Raw genomic sequence first — 8,917 nt, 5'->3', positions numbered from 1 at the left:
AGAGGATCATGTCCCTGCTGCCCTGCGGCTCCCCTGGGAGTCGTGGGGCTTGTGGCTCCCGGCTGGCTACTCTTGTCTCAGAAACTCACCAGAGAGAAAATGGCAAATCCCGCCTGGGTCTCTGGCTTAAGGCGCCGCTGGGCTGGCTGCTCCAGTCTCAGAACCTCACCCGAGAGAAAATGGTGGATGCCGCCTGGGTCTCTGGCTTAATGTGCCAAAGTTTTCTTTTATATTAGCTTAGTATTTGTTGATCAAATTTTTTTCAGTTGAGTTTTAAGACATTTAATGTATTTTAGACTGAAGTAGTCACATTCAGGTCTTTCTTACCGGTCACGAAATGAAGACATAAAACCACATATACCCTCACCAATATCACCTATAAATTTATATCTATAGTTCTGTTTTCACTTTTTATATTTGTTATTTGCACTTCATTAATATGTTTCCCTTACAATAAGAACATATTTTACATGCATATACATAAAATTCTATAGCCTAGTTTAGAGGTTTTAGTCAGCATTATGCTGTTTTCTCCATATAGGTTCTCTATATATCTTGTTATGTGTCAAATTGAATAAACTAGAATGACAAATGGAAAATGAAATGTAAGTGTGGATGAACCTGAAAGGTATTTTCAGGAGAAATTGGGGTTTGAATTTGTTGATCCAGAAAAACTGGATTCACCATTCTGCCTGTCCCAAGACACTGAACAGAACAAGAATGTAAAGGAGAAAAATGGGTTCCCTTTTCTTCATTTGAACCTTCTAATTTATCTCTGCAATCTACCAATGGAGTTCCTGATATCTCAGCTGCACACTTGGGTCTTAGTCAAGCAGTTTCCTATTGCCAATCGAACCCTTGGCTTTGAAACTGTAATACATTTATTTGTTCCTTTGTTTCTGGGCCTTTGATCTCTTATTGAACTACACAAGTATTTAAATCTGTATATCTATATATCATCTATCTACCTATCATCTACCTATCTATCCATCTATCTATCACCTATGTATCATTTATGATTTAGCTACCTGCATATGCCTTAAATGTTCTATTTCTCTGGAGAAATGTAACTAATATGGATTTTTTCATTTTTTATTGGATATTTTCTTTATTTACATTTCAAATGTTATTTTCCCCCTTGGAAGTCCCCTATCCCACTACCCTTCCCCTGCTTCTATGAGGGTGTTTGCCAACCCACCCACCTACTCCTGCTTCCCCTCCCTCAAATTCCCGTACACTGGAGCATCGAGCCTTCACAGGACCAAGAGCCTCCCCTCCCACTGATTTCTGACAAGGCCATCCTCTGCTCCATATGCTGCTGGAGCCATGGGTTCTTCCATGTCTGCTCTGTGGTTGGTGGTTTAGTCCCTGGGAGCTGTGGGGTGTCTGGTTGGTTGATATTGTTGTTCTACCTATGGGATTGTAAAACCCTTCAGCTCCTTCAGTCCTTTCTCTAACTCCTCCAATGGAGACCTTGTGCTCAGTCCAATGGTTGGCAGTCAGCATTTGCCTCTGTACTGGCAGAGACTCTCAGAAGATAGCTATAACAAGCTGAAACACTCTTGGGCATATACGCAAAGGATGCCCCAACATATAGCAAGGATACATGCTCGACTATGTTCATAGCAGCCTTATTTATAATAACCAGAACCTGGAAAGAATCCCGATGTCCTTCAACAGAGAAATAGTTATAGAAAATGTGGTACATTGACACAATGGAGTACTACCCAGCTGTTAAAAACAAAGACTTCATGAAATTCTTAGGCAAATGGATGGAACTAGAAAATATCATCCTGAGTGGGGTAACCTAATCACAAAAGAACACACATGGTATGTACTTACTGATAAATGGATAGTAGCCAAAAAGCTTGAAATACACAAAATACAACTCACAGACCACATGAAGCTAAAGAAGGAAGGACAAATTGTGGATGTTTTGGTCCTTCTCAAAAGGGGAAACAAAATACTCACAGGAGGAAATATGGAGACAAAGTATGGAGCAGAGACACACCCCAACCTGGGATTTTTATTTGAGCACATGTCCATGTTTACAATCACTTGTTAGTATCACTGTTTGAGTGTCTAACAGGTGTGTCTGTATTGCATCTTACAAACTTAACTCATAATGGGAAGACTAAGTCAGAGCCAGGCTGACTCCTTGATAGGCAACTTGATGGGCTGCAAACTTGCAATTTAGAAGACAATGCCTAATTTTCTGTTTTCCATACTGGAAAAAGTAAATTAAAAGCAAAACAAAACAAAACAAAAGTTAACTCCAGGAAAAACCACTCCTCATGGTCTACCAGTCAGAAAGCTGTCCCACCACCTAGTCTGAGCCAACCATGCAGACAATCAGTAGCGACAGAAGCTGCCCCGTCACCTAGTTTGAGCATAGCTATAGTTAGTCAGCCAAAATCCCCACAGTCCCCCTGAACCTTAACCAAACACAAAGGCACCCATACTCCTGGAGATATAACCAACAAGTCAAGGGAAAGAAAGGTAAAAGTCACCAACTCTTACCCTAACTAGCTTTATTTTATTTTATTTTGTTTGTTTCTGGAAAGTATTTCCTTATTATCAATATTCTTTTTTAAATAGGATTTTTTATTTATATTTCATTTGTTACCCCCTTTCCCAGTTTCTCCTCCAGAAAGTCTCTATCCCATACCCATGTACCCCCTGTTTCTCTGAGGGTGCTCCCCCACCCACGTACCCATTCCTGCATCCCTGTGCTGGTATTCTACTCTGAGGCATCAAGCCTTCACAGGACCAAGGGCCTCTCCTCCCACTGATGTCAGACAAGGCCATCCTCTGCTACATATGTGGATGGAGCCCTGAGTCCCTCCATGTGTACTCATTGGTTGTTGGTTTATTCCATGGGAGCTTGGTGGAGTCTGGTTGGTTGACATTGTTGTTCTTCCTATGGGATTGTAAGCCTCTTCAGCTCCTTCAGCCTTTTCTCTAACTCCTCCATTGGGGACCGTGTGCTCAGTCCAATGGTTGGCTGTGAGCATCCACATCTTTATTTATCAGGCTATTGTCAGCAAGAACTTTTTGGCACCTGCAATAGTGTCTGCGTTTGGTGTCTGTATATGGGAAGGGCCCACAGGTGGGACAGTCTCTAGATGGCCTTTCCTTCAGTCTCTACTTCACACTTGGCTAACATATTTTCTCCTGTAAGTATTTTGTTCCCCCTCTCAGGACAGAAATATCCACACTTTGGTATTCCTTCTTCTTGAGTTTCATGTCATCTGTGAATTGTTATCTTGGGTATTCTGAGTTTTGGGGCTAATATCCACTTATCAGTTAGTGCATACCATGTACATTCTTTTGTGATTGGGTTATCTCACTCAGGATGATTCTTTCTAGTTCCATCCATTTCCCTAAGAATTTCATGAAGTTATTGTTTTTAATAGCTGAGTAGTACTCCATTCTGTAAATATGCCACATTTTCTGTATCTGTTCCTCTGTTGAAAGACATATTCTTCTTTCCAGCTTCTGGCTATTATAAATAAGGCTGCTATGAACATAGTGGAGTATGTGTCCTTGTATTGTACTGTATGTATTGGAGCATCTTCTGGGTATATACTGAGGAGTGGTATAGCTAGTTACTCAGGTAGGACTATGTCAATTTTCTGAGGAACCGCCAGACTAATTTTCAGAGTGGTTGTACCAGCTTGCAATCCCACAAGCAATGGAGGAGTGTTCTTTTTCCAAATTCTTGCTAGCATCTAGTGTTTGATCTTAGCCATTCTGACTGGTGTGAGGTGGAATCTCAGGGTTGTTTTGATTTGCATTTCCCTGATGACTAAGTATGTTGAACCATTCAGTATTCTTCAGCTGAGAATTCTTTGTTTAGCTCTATACCTCATTTTTAAATAGGGTTATTTGGTTCTCTGGAGTCTAACTTCTTGAGTTCTTTGTATTAGCCCTTTGTATTCGGATATTAGCCCTCTACCAGATGTAGGATTGGTAATGATCTTTTCCCAATCTGTTGGTTGATGTTTTGTCCTATTGACAGTGTCCTTTGCCTTACAGAAGCTTTTCAATTTTATGAGTTCCCATTTGTCTATTGTTGATCTTAGAGCATAAGGCATTGCTGTTCAAAAAATTTTCTCCTGTGCCTTGTGTGTTCAAGGCTCTTCCCCACATTCTCTTCTATTTGTTTAAGTGTATATGGTTTTATATGGAGGTCCTTGATCCACTTGGACTTGTGCTTAGTTCACGGATGTAAGTATGGATGGGTTTGCATTCTTCTACATGCTGACCTCCAGGTGAACCAGCACCATTTGTTGAAAATGTCTTTATTTTCCACTGGCTGATTTTAGCTCCTTTGTCAAAGATCAATTGACCATAGGTATGTGTGTTCATTTCTGAATCTTCAATTCTATTTCATTGATTTGCCTGTCTCTGTACCAATACCATACAATTTTTTTTTGATCACTGTTTCTGTATAATACAGTTTGTGGTCAGTGATGCTGATTCCCCCAAAAAGTTCTTTTATTGTTGAGGATAGTTTTCTTTATCCTGTTTTTTTTCCTATTCTAAATCATTTTGCAAATTCCTCTAAATCTATGTAGAATCGAGTTGGAATTTTGATGGCGATTGCATAGAATTTGTAGATTGCTTTTATCGAGATGGCCATTTTTACTATATTAATCCTGCCAATGCATGAGCATAGGGCATCTTTCCATCTTCTGAGACCTTCTTTGATTTCTTTTTTCAGAGACTTGAAGTTCTTGTCATATCGATCTTTCACTTGCTTGGTTATAGTCACACCAAGGTATTATATATTATTTATGACTATTGTAATGGTTGTCATTTCCCTAATTTCTTTCTCATTCTATTTATCCCTGGAGTAGAGTCAGGTTACTGATGTGTTTGAGTTAATTTTATATCCAGCCACTTTGCTGAAGTTGTTTATCAGGTTTAGGAGTTTTCTGATGGAATTTTTGGGGTCACTTAAGTATATCATCTGCAAATAGTGATAACTTGACTTCTTCCTTCCCAATTTGTATCCCTTTGACCTCCTTTTATTATCTGTTTCTTCTGACTAGGACTTCATGCACTATATCAAATAGGTAAGGAGAGAATGCACAGCCTTGTCTATTCTGGTTTTAGTGGGATTGCTTCAAGTTTCTCCCCATTTAGTTTGATGTTGGCTACTTGTTTGCTGTATATAGCTTTTACTATGTTTAGGTATGGGTCTTGAATTCCTGATCTTTCCAAGACTTTTACCATAAAGAGGTGTTGAATTTTTGTCAAATGTTTTCTCAGTATCTACTGAGGTCATCATGTGTTTTTTTTCTTTGAGTTTATTTATATAGTGGATTGTGTGAATGGATTTTCATATATTGAACCATCCATGCATCCCTGGGATGAAGCCTACTTGATTATGATGGATCATCATTTTGATGTGTTCTTTGATTTTGTTTGTGTGAATTTTATTGAGTACTTTTGCTTCGATAGTTCTGAAGTTCTCTTCCTTTGTTGGGTCTTTAAATTGTCCCTGCACAGGTCACACCACTGTCTTCTATCCGATGTATTGTTAATCCTGTATGCAGGTTCTCTGTAGAACAAATACTCTTTGCTCATGAATACCATTTGAGTCTGGATTATTATTCTTCATGAATAATGAGCCCTTACAATGATCTGTGGAGAGCCGCAGCTGCTACCCTAAATATGGTGCCTGGCCTCTGGCCAGAGCAGAAAGCATTGCGATAAACAAGCCCTTATTTGGAAAAGCTGAGTGCCTCCAGTTGGTGATGCAAGCTGGCATGTTTTCCTGCAGCCTATTATGCTTTGCTGCATAGCCGATGCTGATTGGGACCAGTGAAAGTATTTAACCCGCGAGTGCTGGGGGCTGGGAGAGAGAGAAAATGAGAAATGAATGAATGATTCAGTAGTACAAGGTTCCTGAATAAAATGCTTGGAGAAGAGTTCGTGTTCGTCTCCTTATTTCCGCTGGTCGGTGAGGCGGCGACAATGATCTTTACGAACACCTCTTTCTCTGGCAATCTTTATTACTCAGTAAATGCAATTTCATAATTACCTTTGTTTAAATACTAAATATTAATTACATCATATTTGAATTATCTCTTAGGTGTTCCGTACACTTCATTAAAAATTATTTAGCCAGGCAGAGTGGCACACACCCTTAATTCCAGCACTAAGATTGATTGGGGAGGTAGACCAGATATATCACTGTGAGTTAGAGGTCAGCCTTGTCTACAAAGTGGGTTCTAAAATGTCCAGATCTACATAGCAAAATTCTGTTTCAGAAAAGTACTTTTTTATTTTTATGTGTATGAGTGCTGCCTGCATATGTTTATGTGAACCACAAGTGTGTAGTGCTGGAGGAAGCCAGAAGAAGTTTGTGAATATTCTGGGACTGGCATTACAGTGGCTAGTACTACATATTAATGCTTGCAACAAGACCAGTGTCTTCTGCAAGAGCAGAAGGTCTTTTTAACTGCTTAGCCCACTCTCTAGTCCTCTAGTTATTAATTTATGTACTGTCTATGAGAAAGTACCATAGGTTGTATCATGAGAACACACCCAGACCTCTACTATAACCCTGGCATAAATCACAATTATTTATTACTCTAATTTTAAGAAAATGGCCTTCTAAACCATTGCCTATAGCACTGGTCTTTTTTCTTGTCCCCTCTTTTCATTCACTGATCTTTTCTAAGCCATAATATGGCATGTTGCATATACCAAATAATAAAATGAATTTGTAAGACTAAAAGAAAAGAAAATTTAAATTATATAGAGGAAGATTGAATACATATTTAAAACTTTATGTCTAAACTCTCAAATAGATGTTCAACTGAAGAGTGATAGCTTTTAGGAGTTCAATATGAATCCAGAGTCCAAAACTGGATATTTATGAATTATTTGCTATATGAAATATGAAATGTATGAATAATCAAGGGGTTTATATAGGTAGAAAAATTTGAGGAAAAAAATGACAAATATAAAAAAGATAACCTCTAATGAAGCTTTAGAAGCTTTGAAATTTCATTTTTTCTTTTTCAATTTCATGATGGAATGAACATACAATGATTCAATCAGAAATTCAATAAGGCAATCAATTAGTATGAATTGTAGGTTCCTATTTATCAAGGCTTGTCTTTGAATGTTCTTTTGATGATGCTTTCTGAAATAAGTCATTAGAACTAAAAAAGGAAACTCCATGATATATCTCAAACAGGTGAATCAGTTTAATATTGGTAAAGAAATTGTGCTTGATCCTGTTCTGGGGTATAGATGATGACCAAAAGTCACACTTATCTTTACTAGGAAATTTCTGTACCCTTTGTGAGCAGATGGCATGATATCAAGCTGCCACAGAAGTCTAGCATAGCATTCAATCTGGTTCTGGTCACAGAAGCTGACATGAGGGCTCTAGTGTACTGCCATATATCACCAATATCCATTTAAAATATTGAGTATGGTGGTACATATCTGTAATCATCATGCTAGATAAATAGAGAATCCTTAAGATTGGTTGACAGCTAACCTGCCTGAATTGGTGAGTTACAAGTTCAGTGAGAAATCTTATCTCAAAACACAGGATAAAGAGTCATTAAAAACCAAATGTTAAACTCTGTTCACTATCATTCACATACACATATGCACCCACACAGGCAAACACATACAACATACAATTTTAAAAATCAATAATATTCATATGGATTAAGTTTAGATTTTTATTCCTATGACCACAACTGGAGAATAAACATTTTGCATGCAAGAACATTTTGAATGCCCTAGTCCAGGGATGAAATGTTGTGATGTGAACGATGATATGCCATGCAACTTTTATGCAAATTTCCTGTTGGGACTAACACCTCCACAGATGAGAACTTTCAAGTGGCTCTGGGCACACAGGCCTTGTCTTCCCAATGAGAATATTGACTCAGTAACAGAAACTTCACACAGAATTATGTTCTCTTGATATATTTTTTGAAAAATTATAAATAACCAGAGATGTTTGATATGGATTCAGTAATCCAAAATTGATAGGTTTTGGGCTAAAAGTTTGTGCAATATTGGAAAGATTATATGATAATATTTTCAAATTACTCAGTTTTCAAAATGGATTTTTATGGGACAAGTTCTTTCCTTATAATTATGTGAAATATCTATAGTGTATGAAATATTGGGCATTTTCATTAATAAATGGGATTTATTTTATTTTTAGGAATTTATTTACAACACACTGACTTGTCTTCTTCGGATCTTTGTTTACTGCTTCACTATTCAGAATAGTCATTAAACAGGACCAGCCCAAGTGCCAATCCACCAAAGAAATCATGGAAAAAGTATGGAACTTTATTTATCCTTAAAAACAAACAAACAAAACAAAACAAAGTATATGGGTTTTCAGTCCAATGAATTGATCTTGTGCTGGTTCGTATTGATTCTCAACCTGACTAGACTTAGAATCACCTTAGAGACTCACCTTCAGACTTGTCGGAGAGGACTGTTATTGACAATTTTAACAGATGGATGTGGGTGGCATAATCCCTTGGGTTAGCTTCCTGGACTGAAAAATGAAGAGGAGGAACAAAGACACTTTGCATTGCTATCTTTCTGATTCCTATGGTCATACTATGTGTGTCAGCATCCTACTTCTGCCACCACAGCTCAAGGGACGAGAGGAAAGTAAAGTAATATATATGACATTAAATAAAGAGGGAGGCTGCCTGACAGGTAGATAGAACTGAAGAAAGGAGAGGTAAACAGGGTACACAAGGACAGGTATTGGGGAAGGTCCTGGATGAGAGGGACTGTTGAACAAACAACAACGACAGATGAGTATGAAATTTTCTTGTTAAAACCCATTGATTAGTATGCAAAATTTAACAATTTAAATTAACTTTTGCTAGTAAAACAATATCTTTGATAT

The sequence above is a fragment of the Mastomys coucha genome, unplaced genomic scaffold (assembly GCF_008632895.1).
Source record: "Mastomys coucha isolate ucsf_1 unplaced genomic scaffold, UCSF_Mcou_1 pScaffold6, whole genome shotgun sequence".
Taxonomy (NCBI): domain Eukaryota; kingdom Metazoa; phylum Chordata; class Mammalia; order Rodentia; family Muridae; genus Mastomys; species Mastomys coucha.
Note: the sequence above shows the minus strand (reverse complement) of the source record.